General features: G+C 41.8%; 1 protein-coding gene across 5 annotated transcripts in view; it reads right to left on the bottom strand.

Moving 5' to 3' along the window:
• ARHGAP18 (Rho GTPase activating protein 18) overlaps nucleotides 1–25,015 on the bottom strand; it is a 194,347-nt gene that overhangs the window by 64,951 nt on the left and 104,381 nt on the right. The window contains exon 1 of one of the 5 annotated variants that reach the window (XM_044249128.1): nucleotides 14,381–14,465. The exons of the other annotated variants lie outside the window; for them this stretch is intronic. The gene's annotated coding sequence lies outside the window, so the exon portion shown is untranslated. Of the gene's footprint in view, nucleotides 1–14,380; nucleotides 14,466–25,015 lie in introns of those variants that run through there. 5 annotated transcript variants of the gene reach the window in all.

Raw genomic sequence — 25,015 nt, 5'->3', positions numbered from 1 at the left:
TGAAACGCCTCCTAGGTAACCATAAAGAGGGCTTGCAACCTAGTACCACTGTTAAAATGTAAAACCGCTAACTATAAATAACTATCCCTCCCATAGTTTAATAAGGTCACCTTTGCCCTCTTCTAAGGTTCAGAAAAATTACTCAACCTTTAGGACAGAAATTCTTGAACAGTCCTGGTCTCAGGACTCTTTTATACACTTAAAAATTTTCGAGGACCTCCTAGGAGCTTTTGTTTTTATAGGTTATGTCTAATGATGTGTACACTATTAGTTATTAAAGTTGGAAAGAATAAGTAAAATACTAATTCATTTAATGAGAATAATCAACATCTTAACATAAATAACTTCTGGGAGGTGGGGGGAGAAAACTATTTTACATACAAAAAAAAAAAGTAGTGAGATGAGTGGTATTGTTTTATATTTTTTGAAACGGTCTTTAATGTCAGGCTTAATAGAAGACATCTGGATTCTCACATCTGCTCCTGCAGTCAATCTTTTGTGATACTGCACATCACGTAGTCTCTGGGAAACTCCACTGTGTTCTCACGAGAGAATGAGATTGAAAAAGGCCAATACAGTCTTTGTGTTATTATGAAAGCAGTTCTGATCTCCTAGACCCCTAAAAGCGTCTTGAAACCCCCAGGTGTTCCAGGACCACACTTTGAAAACCACCGTTCTAGGATTTCTCAAAAACAACACCTAATGGATCTCAAAAAGCACATTTCAATTCTATGGGCAATGCTCCAGAAAGCCTTACTGAAAGAAAGAGCCATGCTTTCCTGGTGACTCTTGACCTACCTCTTTGTTTATTTTAGTTTAGTTTTACAGCCTTTCATCAAAACTGGGACTTAGTCCAATGATATAACCATATTTAATTTATATTTCAATGACAAAAAATAGAACATCATTTAAAAACCCCTGCCTTGCCAAAGTCTTTCATCATTTGCTTTTATTTATCATGTATAAGGGGCAGAAATTCTCTCTAAGCTTCCCTCTGAACCAGTGCATTTGAAAATGTGCATTTACCTTAACACTCCTTTGTCACCCATACCTCTTCCTCAACCATCTCAAGGCAAATTTATTTGAAACTAGGATGTTTCTTTGAACTCATATTTAACTATGTGGTCCAATCTCTACTTTCCGTACCCCTTCCACCCCATCAAGAGTCCTCTTGCTACACCCATCCGTCTGTGTCCTGTTCTGACCCTTCTAGAGACATTTTTATGGCCCAAAGTTGCTTTCTTCAAGTCCTTTGATGCTAGGATTCAGTTCTGTTTGTTTTACTTCATTACAAGATCCTCTCTAAAAGAACTACACTTTCTTTCATGTTCCTTATCCCAACATTCATTTCCAATGCACAGAAAGAAGTGACTGCATTGGGAGACACAAAACAGAAGAGTAAGGTTTATTTTTGTTCCATTTCTTGTTCTGTTTTGAATGCACCAAAAACAACAATAAAAGTTCTTACACCATAACTTACCATTAACCATAATGACCAGGATATTTTAGATAAAGCCATATTTATTGAAGCATAAACTTTAGAATGTTAACGGACCCTAGGGATTTAGACCTATCCCATCATTTTCTAGATGAGGTAATGAGGCCCCAGGGTAAAATTTTCCCCAAAGTCACCAAGTAAAGTGACAGTAGAGCCAAGATTAGTGTCCTTACTTCTTCTTCGGTAGTCATTTTATTATAGCCAAATAGAACAGAGAATTTACTTTTTTTTTTTTTTTTTTTTTGCATCAGGCGCTCCAATCTTCCTCTTCGTACAGCACACAGCAAAACCCAAAAGTGATCATGTTGCCACAGTCTATAATTAACATTTTTAAACGACCAGTGTACTCATCTAGAGAAAAAAAGCATTTAACAATCAAACCATCTCTCTTTAAAACCAAGAGACATCTTTGCCAAGGCACTTGCTAGAATATGCTTTGTGTCACTCTGGGATGTGACTTCAAGTACACCTGTTTTTAAAACACTTTGTTTTGAAGAAGTTGGAAATTTTTCAAAAATGTTTAACTCACTGTGCTTCTCCATTTATATTATCTCTGGGTTAAAAAAAAAAAAATACAAAGAAAAGAAAACGAAAACCCTGTTTCTGCTGTGTGGATTTTTCTTTCAAGGGGCCAGTGGCATTAAAGAAGTAATCACTGCCATCAGGAGATGGTGAAGCTATTAATACTCTGTAATGGCGTGTCCATCAGAATACACTGAATTTGAATGACTATGAAGAGCTGCAGTCTATGAATGACCTAAGTCATTTTTTACCCTAGGACGTGAATGCCTACTATTGTTCAGCTGAAGCAGTAATTATTAGAAGTGGTGCTGACATCCAGGAAGAAAGAATACTGAGGATGCCCAAAGGCAGTAAGAAGTTGATTAGAAAGCACTACCCCATGGCCTCTCCCCACACCCAGGCAGCCTTCAGAACCCAAGGGATCCCACATCTCTTCTATCCATCCCAACTGCTATAGTTTTAATAATCTATTGAAGTCGAATTTCAGATTTCAAGTAAATTTACTTTTCCCCTTTGTATATATTACCCCTTTCCTTTGGAGAGAGGGTGGGCTTAAAATCCATCATTATTTCTTTCAGCATTCTTTTTCTTTAAACAGAGGAGTCAGTATCTGTACAGCACATTTTAGTCTCCACAGAGCATCCTCCACATTCCAAGACACAGCAAAACAAGGAGTGAAAGGCACGGATTACCCTCTATTGACACAACGTTGCCTAAGCAGAGCTGAGGAGAGAAGCCCCCTCAGGCACCCTGTGAAGAGATAGTTTTCAGAACTTGGCTTTATCACTTTTACAGAAAACTAGGGCAAAAACAACTCATGTGCGAACCATGCTAAAGGAACAGGGATACAGGCGGCTGCCACCAGCCCATCTGGTGGAAAGGAGTGAGGACACAGGAGCGAAAGGCTTGTGGGAAGGTCAGGGGTCAGCCAAGGCATATAGGAAGAACCCCTTTGGTTTCTCCATACAGACACAGGCAGGGTACACAAAGGGGAACTCACAGGCCGTGGTTACAGACACAGGCCTTTCCTCTTTCAGATCTGGTTCTGTGTGGAAGTGAGATCCCCTGGGTTCCTGAGTTTCCCAAGTATCTTTCAGGAGGCACGTCCTCTTCCTCACTCAGAGGGACAACTCAACAAGTAACCAAATGGGAGGCGCAGAATCTCAACGCCAAAATCATTTTCCCAGACAAGGGTAGAGAGATTTGCTGTGGGGCTTGGACATAAAACATCAAGATCTTGGAACAATGGCACACAGCACATCAAACTGAGTTTCATGTCTACACTTCATTCCGTTATCTACCCGCATGGCTTCCATCTACCCACAACATCTCTACTCCAGGACGCTTTCCTTTTCCTGTTCTAGTTAGCAGTAGAGCTACCTGGAGATTCGCCCCGAGAATCCACTCTCACTCTGGTCTTTTTTCCACTTGTTGGTTCTCAATGTCCTATCTCGGTACCTTTCTCCCTGGAGGTTGGAATGAAAGCATTTCCCTGCTTCTTCGGTCTCCCCACAGCCCTTACCTCATCCTGCACTATGATGCTCATTCCTCGCGTGTCTACCACTACACCGTGGGTTCCTTAGGGCGATAATTTGTGTTTTGTTTTGTTCACCTGAGTATCCCTAAATTCTGCAACTGCTTGCCCTAGTAAAGGCCTATAAATAGTTTAATTATTAATTAATTGTTCAGTTACTGCTGCTGCCTCTAAAACCACCACCTCCTTTTAATTTCTAAGGTGGTTTTTATTTAATTGCACAAAGCTACAAAGGAGCAAGACAGGAACATGAAAGGTAGATGGTGAAGAAATTAGTCATTAGGAAACCCTAAAAGGCAATTAATAAGTAATTATTCTATGCCTCTGTAGTTCTTGAATGTTTTGTTAGAAAGGAGCCTTCCTTATGAGGGAATAGAGGTTACAAAATAAAGACCTGATTTCATATTAAACTGTACCTGATATTAAATCATAAATAAGCACTGGTTTACATTTTATTAAGCTCACATCTCCTACTTCTATCCTGTCAACTCAATCTCTCAAACAAGTTTTAAAATACTTGTTGAATGCGTAGCTTATGTCAGGTACTTTATCAGAGATGTCTGTTCAAGCAAGCTACTCAAACATTTGTCACGAGATAGATTATAAATGACACCAACACCAAATAAGGGTGGAATTTTCCAGTTCCTCACTAAGCTTGTGGCCCAGACAACTCTCCGGCATGAGCTTCTGGGTCATGACCTTGGCTTTAGCCCGGTACCGAACACGCCTCAGGTTGTGTGGTTCACCATTCCTTCCTCAGACAGAAACTCACTTCCTCTCGGTCACTGCTATCAGCTCACCTCCATCTCATGTCCCCCACCACTCCCGAAACAAACATTTCTGTAGAAACCAATAATTTGAGGTCACCTCCATAGCCATCCTGGGTATCCCTCCCTCTCTCTCCTGCTCTGTCCCTCACAGTCCTTGTGGGCTTCCTGGAAACCCACTCACCAGCCTGTCTGTAAGGCTGTCTATTCCTGAGATGGAGGCCAGCTTCCTCCTCGCTACTGTCTAATACCTGGTTCTTACCATACAACAGTCATTGATTTCAACGGTAGTTATCAGCATCCCCAACTTTTTGTCAGACTTTTATCCATTTATTTTTATGACTTAACAAATCGAAGTTTTTGCCTTTTCTGCCTCAAAGTTGTGCTCCTCTTCTCTTTCTGAAGAATCCTTCAAGCTCTCAACACATTTCCAAAGGTGAAATGAAGAAGAGGATTCACTGACAAAGGTCCAAAGTCCTCTCATCCTCCCTGATACTCTTGAACTTGTCATTCAAAAGCTCCCTAGCAAGCCTTGTACCGGACAGAATCTCATCATTACACTGTACCAATATGCCTTAAACATACATTAACATACGCAGATAAACTTACACCAATGCGCAACGGTCATATACGAAACTTAACAATGTACTTCGGAATCTGGGATCCGGGAGAGATGTTCAACCGTTGGCCAGCTGACAGACTACAACTTCCCAATATCATCGAGTAGGCTGCTCTTGATACAGTGCCTATCATCACACAGGTACTAACAGAGTATTTGTTGCTATAATGCCGAACTACGAACTTAAGTAGTTTGAATTTAATGTTGGAATAGTAAGGAATATAATATTGGTTTTACTTACTGCCTAAGGGCAAACCTCTTGCCTTTCATAAGACTTTTATATACATATTAACATCAACTTCCTATGCTAATAAAAACATGGGCACAAGGCATAGTAGGATTTAGAAAAAGAAAAAAACGTGTTGGACAAGGCATAGCTCGAGTTAAAAAAAAACAAAACACCTTTTGATAATAACTAAAGACAAATACTGGAGCATATTCTGGAAAAAATGTGGGCATTATTATTAAACTCTTCTTGCTTCTTTCTGATTTCATTTATTTATTTTTGAGGGAGAGAGAAAGAGAAAAAAAAATACAAGGTCACATGAGCTGGGGTGGTGTACAGAGGGAGGGGGGAGGGAGAGAGAATCTTTAGCAGACTCCACACCCTGTACACAGCCCTACACAGGACTCAATCTCATGACCCTGAGATCATGACCTGAGCAGAAATCAAGAGTTAGACGTTTCACCAACTGACCCACCAGGCTCTCCTCTTTGTGATCATTTATTGAAATAAGATAGAGAAATCATCTCATATTTCAGTGAGGCTATAAAAATATAAAACCAACCCTCCCCAGCTGGCAGAAGAAAGGCCACAGACACTGGAAGAAAATGTTAAAAGTGAAAGGATCTCTTTGTGTTTATGCTATATACAATAAACAGGAGGAGGATATGTATACATTATTTCACAAGAACATTAATGAGTAGTAATGAAACAACTGAAAACAGCAGCAAGAGTATGGCAAATACTTGGGTAAGAGAAAAGAAATCTGCTTCACGTAGGCTACAACCTGCAATTTTATGGAGAGTTCTGAATGACCTTCAGATGCCATAATGTTCTGCAGATAAGTACTGAAGGCCAGGAAGTATTTTTATAAGCCAGGTGCTAAAAGTCAGCTCTGCTGAGGAGATGGAGGAGGTGGAGAAATAATTTCCAGCTAATCAAATAATTTAGCCAAGCTTAGAAACAATCCATCCATACTGTTTTCACTACAGGTCTTCTGCAATCAGTTACAAAGTAGAGTATGTGAATATTAAGGGGCAATTTTTTCCTCTTTAAATGAGATTATCTAAGACCCCTTTTTTCCTAGTAGGTTTTAGAATCTCAGCTGACCCAACACAAGACATGTGAGTGCAGGAAACCTGAAAGACATATGAGAAATAAGAACACAGGGAACTAAAGGGCAATTCGAATTGTAAAATACTGCTTGTGGAGGGGCATTTTCAGCCTAACATCTGAAGAAAAACAAAACAAAATAAAAATCCCACTAACAAACATTAAGTATTTTCAGTAAAAGCAACTGAGCTCTGTTTGCAGGTCAGCAACAGAGCTCAGGGGGCAGTGAGACCTAATGTGACCATGAGGGATAGGTAAGGGTTTTACGAGAAGAAATTAAGGGAACCTTCAGGGGTTGAGCAGAGGAAATGCAGAAGGTAAAGAAAAAAAAAATTTAATATGAATACATAACAAAAGCTATTCCTTAACATTACCTCATCATCCAGCAGAGCCATGGACCCACTGAGCTCTGGTAAATGCCACCCAGAGGCACATCCAATTCTCAGAGGGTTAAATCCTCCAAACTGCAAGTATATGAATCTGGCCTAATTTAATTGCTGTCTTGAAAGGAATCTGAGTCTCCTGCTCATCACCAGGCTTAGGCTAGCCTACTTTTTACTTATCACTTGTGTGGGGCAGCAAAATTCCCACTTAACCAAAAGCAAAATGGCATCTGGTTCCAAAATTCCGCTTCATGCAGGAATTTTTTTTTTTTTAAAGATTTTATTTATTTATTTGACAGAGAGAAATCACAAGTAGGACAAGTAGGCAGAGAGGCAGGCAGAGAGAGGAAGGAAAGCAGGCCCCCTGCTGAGCAGAGAGCCCGATGTGGGACTCGATCCCAGGACCCTGAGATCATGACCTGAGCTGAAGGCAGCGGCTTAACTCACTGAGCCACCCAGGCACCCTTCATGCAGGAATTTGAAATGGGCCAAGAAGTCCACAAGAAGTTAATGCCCTAGAGAGTTCCCTCCCTGGACATAACCAAGGCCACGGGCACTCTGTAGAAACTGATACTAAATCAATGTTCAGCTCGAGGACTCCCACCTCTAGTCTTCCACTGCCATCCCTCTTGCTCTCTTCTACCCTACCCATTGCTCCAGTCCTGGGTTATCCTTTCTGCATATTTCCTACAAAGAAACAATCCAGGTTGACTGATTTCTATTTTTTTTTTTTTTCCCCAAAAGGCCACCTGCTGGACCACCTCTGTGAATCCTGCATTCTGCACTACCCAAGGCTTCCAGGACCTCACATCCCAGCTGGTCTTGTACCAAGGATGCCCGTTGCCAGAAAAGAGTGGTAGAAGACAGAACTCTTGTCTCAGGAAGGTAACTCTGTAGAAGAGATTAGCCAATGAGCTACTGAACAAATAGAGCCTCTAGACACCAGAACAGAGTCTGAGTAAGTTCTAGAAGGAGAATATGAAAGGATGAAGGGGGTGTTGTTCCCACCAGAGCAGAAGGCAGTATTTGTGCAGTGAACACCGAAACACTCAGGATGAATGATGGCATCAAAGATGAACTTCCTTTAGTATCTTAAGTCTTTAAGAAAGACTTAAGTTGTCAGATAATTTATATTAAAGAACCACGACTAAGAACTGTTTTCTGTTGTTTTTTTTACTTTTATTTTTTTTTTTTTCATCCAGGTGTTTGAGGGCCAACTATTAAAGGTTCCCACCTCCTGGTGCCTTGGCTGCACAGTCAGTTAAGCACCTGACTCTTGGTTTCGGCTCAGGTCATGATCTCAGGGTTGTGAGACTGGGCCCCATGTTGAGCTCTGCACTCAGTGTGGAGTCTGCTTGAGATTCTCCTCTTCCTATCCCCCTCCCACTCCTACACATGCTCTCGCTCTCTCTAAAAGTTAATAAATTTTATTTAAAAAAAAAATAGGTTCCCACTTCATAAACAACTTCAGTTATTTGCTGAAGCAAGTTCTATAAAGTAAAATGCATAGGTTTTTATAAGAAACACTTGTGAAGCACTATGCATATGCCAACTATCCTAATACAAGAACGTTAATTTCAGGGGTACCTGGGTGGTTCAGTCAGTTAAGCGTCTGCCTTCAGTTCAGGTCATGATCCTGGGTTCCTGGGATGGAGAGCCATACTGAACTCTCTACTCAGTGGAGAGTCTGTTTCTCTCTTTCCCTCTGCTGCTCTTCCCTCCCCTATTGCTCATGTTCTCTCTCTCAAATAAAAAAAATCTTTAAAAAAAAAAAAAAGAATGTTAATTTCTTAATCCAATAGCTTTATGAATAAAAATTTTCCTGGACAACAATGCTTACATTTATTAATTGATCTTCCTTCATTACGGATATCAGAATTCTGCACTTATGTTTTATTTTTAAAAATCCCTGTGACTGGGTGCCTGGGTGGCTCAGTGGGTTAAGTCTCCACCTTTGGCTCAGATCATGATCAGGGTCCTGGGCTCAAGCACTGCTTCAGGCTCTCTGCTCAGCAGGGAGCCTCCTTCCCCCTCTCTCTTTGCCTGCCTCTCTGCTTACCTGTGATCTCTCTCTCCGTCAAATAAATAAGTAAAATCTTTAAAAAAAAATAAAATCACTGTGACTATAACTTAATAATGATATCAATCCCCATGATGAAGTGTATTTTCCATTTCAAGTAGTAAAGTAATACTAAGAAGAACAGTGCAACATGAACAAAGTCTGTACTTCAGTGTTTTGGTAGAATGATACTCCAGAGCTTCGGTTCCTGCTTATTAATAATAAACCGATCGCAACATTGTGAGCCACACATTCGCTCAACAAATACCAACTGCCCATTGACTGCAAGGCACTATTCATGTGGGTACCAAAGAAATGCAGGACTTCCCCTCCGATCCTCGAGAGACACGCATTCTGAAAGTGGACATAAGTCGCATCGCCAAATAAGACCAGGCAGCACTGGCCCCGCGCTGAGTGGTGTTGCTAGTAGGTTGCGTCGTGGAGCTCACTTCCGGTGAAACAAAGACCCAGATGCCAGAAAGTGTAAGAAATCTTTGCAGCACAGTGAGCGTAGGTAAGCAGGAAGATTGAAATCTCTTGCTATACCTCATTCTAATTTTATAAAGCTCTCCCCAGAGCCAACCATGTCTTCCTGTTATGTGATTGGAATTTACTTCCCTCTAATTTAAGCCCATTTCCTCTGAGCAAATAAAGGATTAATCAGTGTCCTCTCTGTATTAACCCCTTTGCTGGGAATAGTTTTCAGTCCTTACTATATACATTGATGAGACCACCAAATAGCATTCCTTTACTTTTTCTGCCTACAGTTTAAACGTCCATGTCTTAGACATATACCCTATCGCACACATATTTGAGAGCATCTGAACAGTGAAAAACTACCCACAGATAACTCGGTTTCATTCTAAAAATTTCCCGTTGGGCCTTTTGCGGATTTGGCTTTTGCCTGCAACTGAAACCTCCAAACTGATGTTGATTTTCGGAACAAGAACCTTTTTAGGCCCATATGGGTGGTCCTTGGCACAGATACCAAAGTTAAAAACCTAATCATAAATGTTTTCTCCTCACCGAGGCAAGTGAGCACTGTTATTAATTGCTTTCCATGGTTCTGCTTTTTTTAAAAAAGCCTTTGCTGATCATTTGCATTAATATTATGCTAATAAAAGTAAGGGAATGCTAACTAATTCAGTCTCTTTAGTAATAACTAAAGATCAGAGAGAGAGAAAGGTAATTTGCATATTTTCATGATTGGAGCGAATTGGCATTTAAATACTCATAACCATTTTTGAAGAGAAATAATAATACACGTAGGGCCAGCCTGAGCAGGAGTAATTTCTCCAGTGGAACCATCGAAAACCTAAGTATTTCAGGATACATTCTGCTTGACTATCAGATGACAAGGATGAGCCTTCAAACACAGGGCAACCATCTGCATCATAAATACATTTCAGTTCCTCTCTGCAGAAGGAATTCATTTACTGTTGAAGGCCATTCACTTCCACTTCTGACTGCTTATTCCTCAAAAAGCTCCCAAGTATCGTGAGAACAATGATTCAAAGAAGATCTTTCCATCTGCACTGCATTAGGCTGCAAGACAGCCCCTACGGCAGAAACAGCTTTTGCATAATTCATTGTGCCATTTTAAACCCTAATCAGGGACTTGCAATAAGTTATGGAGAGAGGAGAAAAGACAAACACATTCACTGGCTACTTCCTAAGCATTTGCCCAGTCCTCACTTCGGGATACCGCTCTGTGACTCAGCGTGTGCGCGAGTGTGTGTGTGTGTGTGTGTGTGTGTACTTCACCTTACGCCCAGTAGGTTCTCACTCCCTCCTGAAGAGCTGTCATCACTCCTAGGTCATATTAATGTCCCAAGAAAGAATATTTCTTAGGTTATTATCACAGGACAGTTTAGGAAAGAAGATTCTACCAGCAGACAGAAGTTGGCCTCTCTCCAGCTCGGCTGTTCTTTGTGTGAGCCTGACAGATAACTCACTCTACAACGTGAAGAATAATATCTCACATCTCTTCCAATTTTAAAAATTAGATAACTCTAATCTGATTTTCCACATGTAAAGCCTTAATTGAACCTGCCACTTTGCCTTAGTGTTTCATTTTCCAAACCAGGGCAAAATGAGGTGGTGGGGAAGGGCCTCTCTGGGTCCCCCACTTACCCATCAGCCACAGAGGCGTCTCTTTGATTTGAGATCCATTTAAGAATGCACTAGAAAAAGTATTTTATGACTACAGAAAATTAGAAAAACAACTGCCTTGGGCATCTCAAGTCTTAAAAACACTTTTATAGAATCCTTAAGCTTTAAACACTGAAAAATTAATTAGGCAGAAGTTTTTAATGTTGGTATGCAACGTACATGATTTTGATCCAGCACAAGTAGTGAGAAACTATGTAGGAAGTAGAGGTGAGGACATGGATTGCAAGTTTTATAATAAAATTTATCACTTTCCGGGGCACCTGGGTGGCTCAGTGGGTTAAAGCCTCTGCCTTCAGCTCAGGTCATGATCCCAAAGTCCTGGGATCGAGCCCCACATCGGGCTCTCTGCTCAGCAGGGAGCCTGCTTCCCCCTCTCTCTCTGCCTGCCTCTCTGCCTACTTGTGATCTCTGTCAAATAAATAATTAAAATCGTTAAAAAAAATTTATCACTTTCCATTTATTACTCCACAGACAATGGTAAAAAAAAAATAAACATTGAGTTTTCATGGATAGGTGACACTAATATACAGATGAAATATGGTAAAGTCCCTGAGATTTAGTTTGGCAGTTCAGTAAAGAATCAAGAGAACACTCTCAAAAGACATTACAACTTAAAAGCTGAGTTCAGTAGTAGTATATTTAAATGAATTTTTTTTTTTTTAACATAAGCTCTGTGCCCAACATGGGGCTTGAACTCACAACCCCCAAGATCAAGCATCATATGTCCTACTAGCTGAGCCAGCAAGGTAACCATGATTTTATTTTTAACTAAATAACTCATAATGATTGAAATTTTGATCCTAAACTTTAAATACTTGACTGAATCTTGGGAAGCACAGTTGGAGGGTGGTAGGAAACCTTCTCATATTATTTTAAATGTCACAAATTCTTATACAAGCATTGCTACCCAGCTAAAATAAAGGCAAGCCACAAAATTAATTTAAAAATTTTCTAGTGGCCACATTAAAAAAGGAAAAGAGAGAGGCACCTGGGTGGCTCAGTTGGTTAGGCATCTGACTCAATTTCAGCTCAGGTCATGATCTCAGGGTCATGGGATAGAGCCCCACAACAGGCTCTGTGCTCAGAGAGGACTCTGCTTGTCCCTCTCCCTCTGCCCCTCCCCCTGCCTACTCACTTCACTCTCTCCCTCACTCTCTCTAAAATAAATAAAATCTTTAAAAACAAAAAGTAAAAAGAATCAGACAAGTGTAATAGTATACTTAATTTAACAAAATATACCCTAAATATTATCACTACAACATGATCATAATCAATATTAAAATTATTAATGAGATCTTTGATTCTTTTTTCATTCCAAGTCTTCAAAATCCTGTAACTTCCATTTGCATTCAGTTTGAACTAGCCATATTTCAAGAGCTCAACAGTCACAGGTGGCTGGTGGCGAGCCTCTTGACATCGAGGCTGCAGAACGAATGAGACAGCAGGCAGGTTCTCTTTGTATAGCCCAATATATACAAGTGATGTAATTCCCCCTCTTTCCCACATGCAAAAGTCAATGCCTGCTTGTCTATAGAACATTCATGTTTTCATGGACTCAGAGAATATTTAGTGAAAAACTACTTTACCCCACACTATGCTAAGATATTAGAGTTCAGACACAGTATCTCAGACACAGTAGATGTAGAATTTAGTAGACAAAAAGACCTGAGCAATGGGATCTCCAGAAACAATTGCAAGTGATAACTGCTACGGAAACACAGATTGCCAAAGTCTTAAGCCCTAGGTTGGTGACTTGGTAAATATTTCACACCAGAGTGATGGGAGCTGGATCCTGAAGACTAAATGGGACTTTGCTAGGGAGAACAGGACAAGAAAGACATTCAAGGCAGGATAACCACATCAGCAAAGCAAGAGAAGACTATCCAGTGAGGCTGGGAAACTGAATAGACCAATGCAGACAGACTCACTGACATGCAGGGAGTTGCAACTCATTGGAAGGGTTGGGGGTGTGTGTTAGGCACTGGGGGGCAAAAAGGCTACCGCCAAATTGTGCTGGACATTGCCTGTCCTCTAGAGACACGTGAAATGCAATGGTAGAAGGTTTTTAAACAAGCAAATGTCCCTACCAAATTAATGCTTAGAAAACAAAGTTTAAGAAGTAAAATACACAGAGACAGCCTGATGTTACAATGCTCTGGAGTCTAGGGGTCCCTGGGAGATGGTAAGGATTTGATTCTAGCGGTATGGGTAGAAGGAGAAGTGAAAGGACAAAGTTGAGAAGTTTCTTCCAAGGAGACTCAAAGTTAACATAAGTGGATGAAGGAAACAGAAGACATCAAGATGATCATATAGTTTTTTCTCTGACACGCAGTGGACAGCTGTCACTCACTGGGAGAGAGATGACAGAGCAAAGAGCAGGCTTGGCAGAACACGTGTTCAGTTTGGATGTGCTGGATTTGAAATGTAAGAGACGCTTCGCTGACTTCAGGATTCGTATGGCTCACACCCATGTTCTAGGAGTTTCACTTGCCTTCACAGTCTTACTCACTGGTCCTTTGGTACAAAGCATGTTCCCAGATCCAGCAGCATTGGCAGTAAGCTTGTCAGGAAGGCAGAATCTCAGACCCCACTCCAGACCTGCTGAATCCCAATCTGCATTTTACCAAAACTGCCAGGCAATTTCCATGCATATCAAGTTAGAGAAAAACTGCTGGAATATCTGAAAATTGAGATCAGGAGCTCATGAAAGAGGGACTGACCACTGACCGAAGGGAGGATCGTTTTAGAAGTCAGCAGCACATACCTGAGTTGAACCACGGGGGTAAAAGGGAGTGTACAGAAAACAGAGAACTTTAAATAGGACAGAAGCTGTGTGCTGAGGAGGAGGCCACATGTTTGGAATGAAAACAATCAACATAAAGGAAAACAATGGTGCTCTCTTCTTCAGTCCATTTAATAAAAACTGAACCTTCACGAGGAAGAGGAAGAAGAGAAAAAGGAAACAAAACCATTAAAAATAATGAAAGAACCACAATGGTGAATCCCCATTAAAGCTATGAAGAACTTCTATTTATGATTAAGAAGAAATCATATTAATGTTCCTTAATATTCAAAAATACTGAACAAATTTGTTGAAAAACAAATCTGATGTGAGTGGAGGCAGAATTCAATGGACACTTTGGGGTCACTTTGTGCTGGGATAGAGGTGACCTGAGAGAGTGACAGAATCAGGAGGCCGGGATTCCGGGCAGGGTTCACTTCATCCCACCACACCAGGCAAACATCTCACCCCCAAACATCTGCCCTGCCCCGCCCCCCCTCCCTACCCCACCCCTCCCAACATGCCTGTCTCCTCAGCCTGATAATGAGGGGGACTGAGAACAAGACCTTCTCCTCTAAAGAGATTTCTGGCTGCGACCGCCTATTACTTACACTGGTAGGAAGGTGAGACTTACTTATGCCCTCCAAACACTCCCTAACAAGAGCATGAAGAATATTCCATTCCCCACCCTCAGCCCGTCCCAACTACCTCATCCCACCATCTCACGCAGGGAACAACTTTCCTGAAGTTTCCTCCAGACTCCAGCAGCTGTGCAGAGCTGATTTCAAGTCCACCCAGCGCTCTTCTGTGTCTTGTTTCCCAGGTGACACTGACGTCGCTGCCTGGTGTTGCCACAGACACACACCCAGAATGCTAAGGCCTTGCAACCAAGAGCCCCTCCCAAGACCCGTGCCAGCCACTGCTCCTCTCAATGCCTCGCGATGGCCAAATGATTAAACACCACTGTGTGCAATTACCATCCCATGTATATCAAGCCTTAACTTTTTTATATGTATATACATATATAATTATTATATATAATATATATTTATAATTTATTATATTATAGAATATATAATAATTATATATTTCTATATTACATCTAGAATATATATATATATAAATAAATAAATATTTTAATTTGGTTTTCCTGCAGGTCACAGAAGCAAAGCTAGGAACAGCAAGCTGTGCTTTTATGTGGGAGCCAGTGCCCATGAATACAAATACGGCAGAAGATGAAAGTGCAGCAGACGCAGACAGGCTGCTCTTCGAAGCAGCAACAGCAGCCCCCGTCTGAAGGGCCCAAGAGGGCACGACGCCTGCTCCTGGGTAACTTGGAACAAAACTCACTGTAAACCCGACCTCTCCTTCTGGAGTGGGCGCAATTTGTCTTCTCATCCTCTTGCCTTCGATTAGGCCCCAGTATGGATCTGAAGACATGTTTTGTTCCTCCAGTGCAAATACCCTTCCCATGAGAACCAGAAAAGCCACCGCAGCATCTCGTCCTGTAGGAAGCTCTGCTCTCGCAGCCCGGGGACCTCAGCGGGTCTCCTTCGGCTAACACCCAATCCACACAGGAAGCCTTGGGTTTCACAGCGCAGGGGTTCACGGGCACACCCGCCCCGCCACAGGTCCCAAAACGCAGCTGGTTTGGTTAATGTCAGGACACCCACACTGATAAAAGACTCATGTGACTCTTCCTCCAGCCTTCATCCATCTGCGTTCTTCCAATCCCAAGGGGCACGAGAAGCACTTTTAACAGCCCACTTTGAATTCCAACACATCTCGGCTCCCACAGAGACACTTAAAGGGTCCAAATCTGCTGGGAAAGGGGGGATAATTCTCACGCTGTATTTCAAATGTAATATTAAACATTCTCTACCCGTCCTGCACAGTCGCTCCATGAGAAGAATAAAAAAGGAGTGTTTGATAATTTGCCAGGAGCAATGATCTCAGCAGTAAGACTATGAGGTGGTCACCAGTATCCTCATCCCCATCTCAGGGTTAGAGAAACTGGAGCTTAGTGAAATCAGTCAATTTGACCACGAAAAGCCAGGCTACACCCCCGTAGGGCCCCCAGGACACACCCGTGCTCTTAAGCTCTAAGTCTCTACATGATTAAAGCCTCTCAAACCTGTCCTCAAAAAGGGCAATTCAAATTGTAGTGGAATTTGGAGCAGGAACGACCCTAGCAATCACTAGGTCAAATCATTCTCAAATCTATCAAGCCTCGGGGTCAGCACAGGAGAGGAACAGCAGCAATCCCCTATAATTATCAATGTCCTTACACACCTACACAATATAAAAATGATCCATTCCCTGTCTAACATGGGATTTTCTTTTTTAATATTTCTAAACATTTTATTTATTTATTTGAGAGAGAAAATAAGCAGAGAGGAGAGGGAAAAGCAGGCTCCTTGCTCAGCAGGGAGCCTGTTGCAGGACTCCATGCCAGGGTCCCGGGATCCTGACCGGAGCAGAAGGCAGACGTTTAACTGACTGAGCCACCCAACCACCCCAACAGAGGCTCTGTTAAGAGACAAAGACAAAGAACTGAGTTCACATCCTTTGCTTCCGAGGCCTCGTAGGTCCAGCCCTTAAGGATTCAAACATGAATATGGCAGAGCAGGAAAACTGGTGATGTGTCCAGTGGCATACGCATGGTTAATAGCAGTGCCAAGTCTCTAAGAAAGTTTCTTGATTCTCAGTCAGTAAGTAAATAGCATAACCAAGTACCTTCCATTAGGACAGATGGTATTATGACAGAGAAAACACATTACTCTTCAACTTTATCACTAGGGCAATAAAGATGGGCAATAAATAGTCTTTTATTGATACTTATTTTCCCTCTGTGAACTTTGACAGCCCAACCCACTGATCCTTTGGCTGGTCTAAAGACCAACTAACTACAGTGATAGTACTTCACATATAATCTCCAACATCTTCCCACTTACTGAAATATACTCATCTGAAAAGGGAAAAAAAGCTATTCACACTAAAACTAAAACTTCAGCAGTCCCCACACTGGGAGCCCACAGGCTAGACCTGGCTGGTAGAGGTATTTTGTTTGGTCAGCAAGGTGTTTCCAACATTGTTAGATTCATTTACCACATCTTTCTCTTGTGGCGTTTTCTCTGGGTGGGCAGCAGGTACAGTGAGGCTGGCCCCTTTGATCAAGGGATATACTTCCAGCTTGACAGAGTTCCCACTAGTGCTACCAGGAGGTTATGCTATCTGCTGGTCCCTGTGGTTATCTGGTTCGCGGTCTCCATTTTACTGCATTAATATTAAGGCACTGAAATAACGGGACCCCATTATTTCAAAGCCATCATGGGTGACGGATATACGAATTCTGCATCAAAATGGGGCTCATTCTATCAAGAAGAAAGGGACCGCAGCAGGGTGAGTGGGGAGATGAACTGGAGACTGGGTATCATGATTCTGGTCCTTCCTCCATGAGTACAGTACAGTATCGTTCTGATCAATGCACCCAACCTCGACGGATCATGGTTATTTCCTCATTTGTAAAATCGGAAAGTTGGAATGGCTACTTAAGATTTCCACACCCCTCTAAAAACATCCTGTGAGAGGTCTCTGATTCTGATCGTGTACAAATAAATGTATTTTTCCCAGAAGGAGGGGTATTAATAAAAGGGGCACCATGAAAGATTGTAGGAGCCCCATAAACTGGAGTTTGATATGTTATATCATTTTCCATGTGATCTTAGGCAAATTATCTAAAACTCTGAGAGTCAAAGCTTCCTCCCCTTCATTCATCTACTCAAAGTGATTTATTGAGCATCAACTACATATTAGGTACCTTCTAAATGCTGGGAATTCCATGGTGAACAAAATCAAGTCTCCACTCTCACAAAGCTTACATTCTGGTGTTAAGGAGACAGAAAATAAACAAAAATATTTATAACCTATCAGCAAGGGATGGGATGGGGAGGGAATGCTATGCAAATAAATTAAGTGGGTTAAGAGGGTGGGGGAGGGGAGGGTGCATGTTAGAGATGGGAAGAGAAGACTTCTCTGATGAGACACATGACCAGAGACTTGAATGGAGTTGGGGTAAGGGATAATTAGCCATATAGATATTTGGGGATAGATTGTCCCAGATAAAACACACAGGGGTTACTAAAATGTAATGATGTGACAAGCAGAACTCTTAACAGAGCAGTGATAAGCTCCTTTCTCCTCCATCTCTTCCCCTTCTAAAGGGGCATAGTCTTCAGGACCTGCTGCCACCCTTTGTATTAGCACCAAACATATGAAAGCAAAGCAGGTCAAGGACGAGAAAGCCTCCCCTCTAATTCATGTTAAACCACTGACAACCTATGCCTGTTAAAGCCTGTTTTTTGACAGCCAAGTCAGAGAGCCAAATCGTTCAACTGCGTTTTGCAGAAAATCCTTTCATAATAAAGTATATTCCCAAATACATACAGGTAGTAAATATTTAAGTTCTGCTCTCCTTAAAGGACGGGTGGCAGAGTATAGAGGTTAAGTGCATAGTCTCCTTATCAGAAAAGCCTGGGTCACATCCCAGCTCCCTGTTTGCTACCTGTATGACCTTGCTCAAGTTACTTAGCCTCCCTAAATCTCAATTTTTTTCACTGTAAATTGGGGCCCCACATCACTACCTCCTTTCAAAGTCAGAGTGAGACTTGAATGAGCTTATGTCCACAAAACACAAGAAACTTTCTCGGCTTAAAGAATAGGGCTCAATAATGTGTATCTATTTCTAACAGAGTTTTTGATTATAAGCTACCGATGTCAGCTCTGATTAAGTCCAAGATAATTTTATAAAAAACCTACTAGGAGGTCCCCAGAACATCCTGCAGCCAAGAATCATGCCCCCAAATCAGGCCACAGACTGGTCCAAGGACACAGTGGAGGATTAGGTGACGCAGCTCACACTGCCAATACCCACTAGACCCTGTCCCACATTTCAGTGAAAGGAGAGCCCTGCCTCCCACCTGGCAGAGCTCAGAAAGGAGTTCCCTAAATCAGAGTGGATGCTCCCACATTGAGCGGCCAAAAGAATGGCAGGTGTTCAAGTACACCACTATCACATTCTCATTGAACCCCTTTGGAGCACCCACTAGTTTGTTCACACCGCTTCCCTCACCAAGGAAGCCCCCAGCACCCCCATCCTAGAGGTTCGCTGCCCTGGGAAGCCTTCCAACCCGACTTCGGTACCTGCTTCCTCTCTTCCCCAGCTAATTCTCTTACAAGGTACCTCATTATAAACTGATTTACACCTAGACTATAAATACTCATCTACAAACAGACACAAATCCTTTTGGGAGCACATGGGGTAGAGATTAAAAACAAATGCACATGCAGTTATAAATAACACTAGCTGGTGCACTAGTCATTTCCTGTGTGTGTGTGTGTGTGTGTGTGTGTGTGTGTGTATCTCAATGCACAAAAGAGGTTATAACTCCTTTTTGACAGGAAACACCATCCTTTCCTCCTGTACCTGTTGGAAGTCTTATTTCCTGTTCTTTGCCATGCTGAATATTTCCTCCCTTAAGTCTGAGAGGAAGAACAGTTTTTATTCTGAGGGTCAAAAACCTAATTTACACACAAATATTCTTTTGTTAAGAAACATAGATTCGAGGGACTCGTGGGTGGCTCAGTGGGTTAAGTCTCTGCCTTCAGTTCAGGTCATGATCCCGGGTCCTGGGATCCAGTCCTACAAAAGGCTCCCTGCTCATCAGGGAGCCTGCTTCTCCCTCTCCCTCGCACTCCTCTTCCTTGTGCTTGTGAACTCCCTGCCCCCCAACAAATAAATAAAATCTTTAAAAAGAAAAAAGAGAAATAGACTCAAACTCCCATACAGAATGGAGAAATTAATCAGTGTCAATTTCAGAAAAATAATGAAACACTCAAAAATTATAATAATCATTTTTAAAAAATCATTTTTACTTCTTAGTTTCAGATTTTAAAAAAACACTATCTCCCACTCTGAAAAGTGGGAATCGCACACTGCCCCAATTTTACCAAGGGGGGGAAAAAAAAAAAAGCTTTTCCCCCTCATAGAATAACATCCCCATCTTGTGGGCACTACTGTTTAATGTTTTCAAAAGTCATGGTGACATCTTTAGAGCTATGACGTCTCTATAGTTTTCAGGGGTAAATAAAATTAAACTACAACCCCTATTTGGTCTATAAACCAGATGGTCCCTAAGACTTTAATAAATGCTTTCTGTACAGAGCACCTATAAATTTAAAATAACTAAAAACCTGTAATACCGAGTCAGGCATCAACCAGATCTACAGAAAAAGAAATATATATTTAGATCCACAGACACCTAAGGAGAAAGTCTTCCCATGAAAGGGGTCTCTTCTTCCAGTGAGTCACAAACACATTCAGGAAACCTCTCTTGAGATCCAGAGTGGTTTGCACAGTATTGGCTACTATCATCAGGTCAGGGTCTGCCAAGCAGAAGGCAATATATATGTGAAGGGCAAAGAGAAACTGACAAGAACCCAGTGGTTCCCAGCAGGCTGCTGGCCAAGGACTAGAGACTGATCATGTCTGCCCAGGCTCCTAGCCAAGAGGAGGAAGGTCACCAGGCATCCTGAAATATGTGTGTGCAAAAGAGGCAAAAAACAAGAAGGGAGAGGCAGGTAGAGAGACAACGGAACACTGGAAAAACAAGAGGAGGAAGTATCATTGGTATGCTTTCTTCCAGGGGAAAAAAAGACATGCACATCTGTTAAAAAAGAAGTGCAAACAGAGAATGAGAAAAGAGGCGAAGAACAGTTCCCATCTCTCTTCTCTTGCTGGCTTTCACATCCACCCCTGGGAATTTGAGCACAGGGGCAACATGCAGACACCACAGACATTGGAAGTCCCCTAGTCACTACCTACCTTCCTTTTGGAATTATCATACAACAAGTTTATTTGGTGTTGTTACATTCATTTTTCCTCATTCCTTTTCTAGAGGTAGAGGGAATTGTGCTTTTCAGGCCAAGACACGATTGCAACACACTGCTTTTCACCATCATCTATTTGAGAACAACCTTTTGGTTATTGAACAAAGTCATCGCTGCAGGATAGAGCCCGTGGGCACTATCAATGTAGCAGCTTCAACCATTCAACCTCAAACCGTCGGTTTATCCAAATATTCACCCCAAACTACGGAAAAACATTTTACAGATTCAACAGGTTTTGTCATCTCCAAATTCTCTTCTAACGCTCTTTGGAAACCCTAAGAATAGTCAGTACAGGAGCAATCTGGCTTTTATTCAGTCTCCAGACCCTGGTCTCCAGACCCTTTGGTCTGCCATTCAGGAGTTGGAAGCTGAGACCCTGCGAGCTCTGCTCCAGCTTCTCTCCCCACTCTGGACTCAACCTACATCTTCCTTCAAAGACCTTACTCTGTTCAACAGCACTTGCCAAGCCCATCTGACTCAGGCACCTTTCCTTTCCCACGTGCCTTGTCTGCACACTCCTCATCCTATCTCACACTCCCTACATTCCGTGACATCTATCACGAATACATGATACAATCCCAGATTCTGATAGGAGTCCTGTCCTGAGACAGTCCAGTGCTATGGGGACAAGTGCAGCCTTGAATCCAACAACCCTATCACTTGCTGCATAGAGAGCCTGGGGCAAACTGTCTAACCTCTTGGAGCATCCCTTCCCTTACCTGTAAAATTAAGCACAAATATCTACCTTGCATGGCTTATGAAGACTAGAAATAATATATGCAAAGGGCCAAATATTACACAATAGAGACCCAAGGGGCGTCTGGGTGGTACAGTTGGTTAAGCATCTGACTCCAGGTTTCGGCTCAGGTCATGTATCTCACCGTCATGAGATGAAGCCCACACTGGGCTCTGTGCTTGAGATTCTGTCTCTCTCTCCTTCAGCCCTTCCCAGTTGTGCTTGCTCTCTTTATTAAATAAATTAAATCAATCAATCAATCAATCAATCAATCCTTGGGGGAAACAAAAAGATACTCATTCAACTAAGATCATGATTCAAAAAGGAAACAACACTAAGGACTTCAAGTGCAGAGAAATACAGCCATCACAAGAGGGGCACCAGCTTTCAGTCCTTAGGGAGCAGGGGCAGTGCCCTTCTCTCCCTCCGTGAACTTAGGGTACCATCCACTGTGCTTCACATTTTTTTTTAATTTATTTATTTGACAGGGAGAGAAAGAACACAAGCAGGGGGAGCAGGAGAGGGAGAAGCAGGCTCCCAGCTGAGCAGAGAGCTGGATGCGGGGCTCCATCCAAGGACCTTGAAAAATGACCGGAGCCTAAACCAAGAGGCAGATGCTTAACTGCCTGAGCCATCCAGGTGCCCCCACTGTGCTTCACATTTAATGGCACTTTTTAAAAAACAACAGAAAAATATGACTAGAATAATATGCACCAAAACATTAACATAATTATCCTCAGGCGCTGGCGTTAGAGGCAATTTATTTACTCATTTTTTAAATTTGTGCTTTCCTCTATTAACTCAATTTTCTAGAGTGAGCAATATTACAAAAGCCATGCTCAGTGTATTCAGTATCTCACCATAAATTTGGAGCCCCAACCCCCTTACACATCGCATACAGAAGTTGTATCAATTGTTTCCATTTTCACTCGATTTTAAATCTATCTATCCTTTCAAACTTCATCTAATTTTTCTCCTCAAGCACCTACATTAAACAACTGGACTCAAATAGTTGTTAGTAAATTTGACTCCAGGAGGGCCTGGGTGGCTCAGTCAGTTAAGCGTCTGCCTTCAGCTCAGGTCATGATCTTGGGGTCCTGGCATCCAGCCCCCACATAGGGCTACCTGCTCAGTGGGAAGCCTGCTTCCTCCTTTCCCTCTGCCCCTTCCCTGCTCATGCTCTTTATCTCTTTCAAAGAAATAAAATCTTTAAAAATTTTCGAGTCCAAAAATATCCCCTCAGAATTTCACTTGTGATCACAGCGAGCATTGGGTATCAAGTTCAAACTTTCTCTAGTTTCAAACCAAGTTAAAAAAAAAAAAAAGCCCATGGTCCCTGAATGGGTAAAAACTATGTGGTCTATATATACACAAAGAATAGAATACTACTTAGCCAAAAAAATAATGAAATCTTGCCATTTTCAACAACATGGATAGATCTAGAGAGTATAATGCTAAATGAAATAAGCCAGAGAAAGACAAATGTCATGATTTCACTCATATGTGAGATTAAAGAAACAAAACAGAAAAAAGAGACAACCCAAAAAACAGACTCCTAACTACAGGGAACAAAGGGATGGTTTTTCCCAGAGAGGAGGAGGGTGGGGGGCAGGGGGAGGCTGGGGGAAACGGGTGATGGAGATGAAGAAGGGCACTTGCTGTGATGAGCACTGGGTGTCTAGGGAAGTGCTGAGTCACTGTATTAGAAACCTGAACGCTTGTGCACTGTTGCTGGGAATGCAAATTGGTGCAGCCACTGTGAAACATTATACCGAGGTTCCTCAAAAATTTACAAATGGAGGGGCACCCGGCTGGCTCAGTGGGTTAAAGCCTCTGCCTTCAGCACAGGTCGTGATCTCAGGGTTCTGGGATCGAGTCCCATGTCGGGCTCTCTGCTCAGCGGGAAGCCTGCTTCCTCCCCTCTCTCTCTCTCTCTCTCTCTCTCTCTCTCTGCCTGCCTCTCTGCCTCCTTATGCTCTCTCTCTGTCAAATAAATAAATAAAATCTTTTAAAAAATAAATATATAAATAAATATATAAAAATTTACAAATGGAACTACCCTATAATCTAGTGATCTCACTATTGGGTATCTTCCCAAAGAATAAGAAAACAGTAATCCTAAAGGATATGCGCATTGCTATGTTTATACAGTAGCCAAACTATGGAAGCAGTCCCAACGTCCAGTGAGAGACGGATGAATAAAGAAGTTGTTCTCTACATATACAAGGGAATATTATTCAGCCATAAAAAATAAAATCCTGCCATTGCAACAACATGGATATCTTGAGAAACTATAAATGCTAAGCAAAGTAAGTCACTCAGAGAAAGACAAATACCATATGATGTCATTCATATGTGGAATTTAAAAAAACAAGTGAACAAGGGGTGGGGGGGACATACCAAGAAACAAAAACAAAAACCCAGACTCTGAATGACACAGAACAAACTGAGAGGAGGTGGGTTGGGGGATGGGTAAACTACGTGACAGGGATGGAGAGTACACTTATCTTGATAAGCACTGAGTAATACATGGAATTCCTGAATCGCTACATTGTATATTTGAAAATAATATAATGTTGTATGTTACCAATACTGGAATTAAAATTAAAAATATAAATTAAAGGGCCGCCTGAGGGGGTTCAGTCAGTTAAGTGTCCAACTGTTGATTTTGGCTCAGGTCATGATCTCAGGGTCATGGGATCAAGCCCCACATCGGGCTGGCTCTGTGCTCAGAGCGGTCTGCTTGAGATTTTCTTTCCTCCTCTCCTTCTGCCCCTACCCCTGTTTACTTTCTCGCTCTCTTAAATAAAATCCTTAAAAAAGATATAAATTTTAAAGAAAAGGAAATAAACCCAAGAAATCCAACACTGTATTTTAAAGGAGGTTTCATTATTTTGACATTTATATTTTTTCTTATGGCAGGTATCTATAATCACTTGTAGTTTTACTCTTTTATGTATTCTTTCATATACTATTCAAGTTTACAAGTGGAAGATAGAGAAATTCTCCTTTTCAAACTGAAGTGGCAATAGTGGGCCTATTGAAATAGAAAGGAAGATTGCAGATCATGGGTAACTTTCTTCCTGCCTTCCAGTAGAGGACCTTCACGATAATGACTGACGGTTCCATGTCATAATGTAAAAAAATAAACTTCCAAAAAAAGGGGATACACACTGGAGGGTAGCTAAATTATTTGAAAAACTTCCTCCACCATGTACTTCATATTAAAAGGAGAATCATCCAGATGAAGCTAAAAAAATGAGTGTGAAGTCATAACTCCTATATTTTAATGCCCTCCCCTCCCCCCCTCCTCTGCTGTAGGCTGCCAAACCAACACACACTCCTCCCCCCTCACCCCATCTGCCTACAGCAGCAGGAAACACTCTCTCCCCAAGGACCCATCATGCGCTTCCCCTCCAGATAGATCTCAACCTCTTCAGGACTTCCTGGATTCACACGGAGTGGCTGCTTTCCACTCAATTCCAATCCTGATGCTGTCACTTTTCAAGATTTCCCAGTACAGAAAACCTACCTCTTCAAATCATAACATTCACAGAGCCACAGTGTTTCAGAGATGGCAGAAGTTAGAAACTCTGAAACCTCTCTAGTTAAGTGGTTCTCAAACTTAACAGACTTGCTCTTAAGAGAATACATATTTT

The sequence above is a fragment of the Neovison vison genome, chromosome 1 (assembly GCF_020171115.1).
Source record: "Neovison vison isolate M4711 chromosome 1, ASM_NN_V1, whole genome shotgun sequence".
NCBI classification, from domain to species: domain Eukaryota; kingdom Metazoa; phylum Chordata; class Mammalia; order Carnivora; family Mustelidae; genus Neogale; species Neogale vison.
The sequence above is the reverse complement of the archived record's forward strand: the minus strand, read 5'-3'. Positions and strand labels throughout refer to the sequence as shown.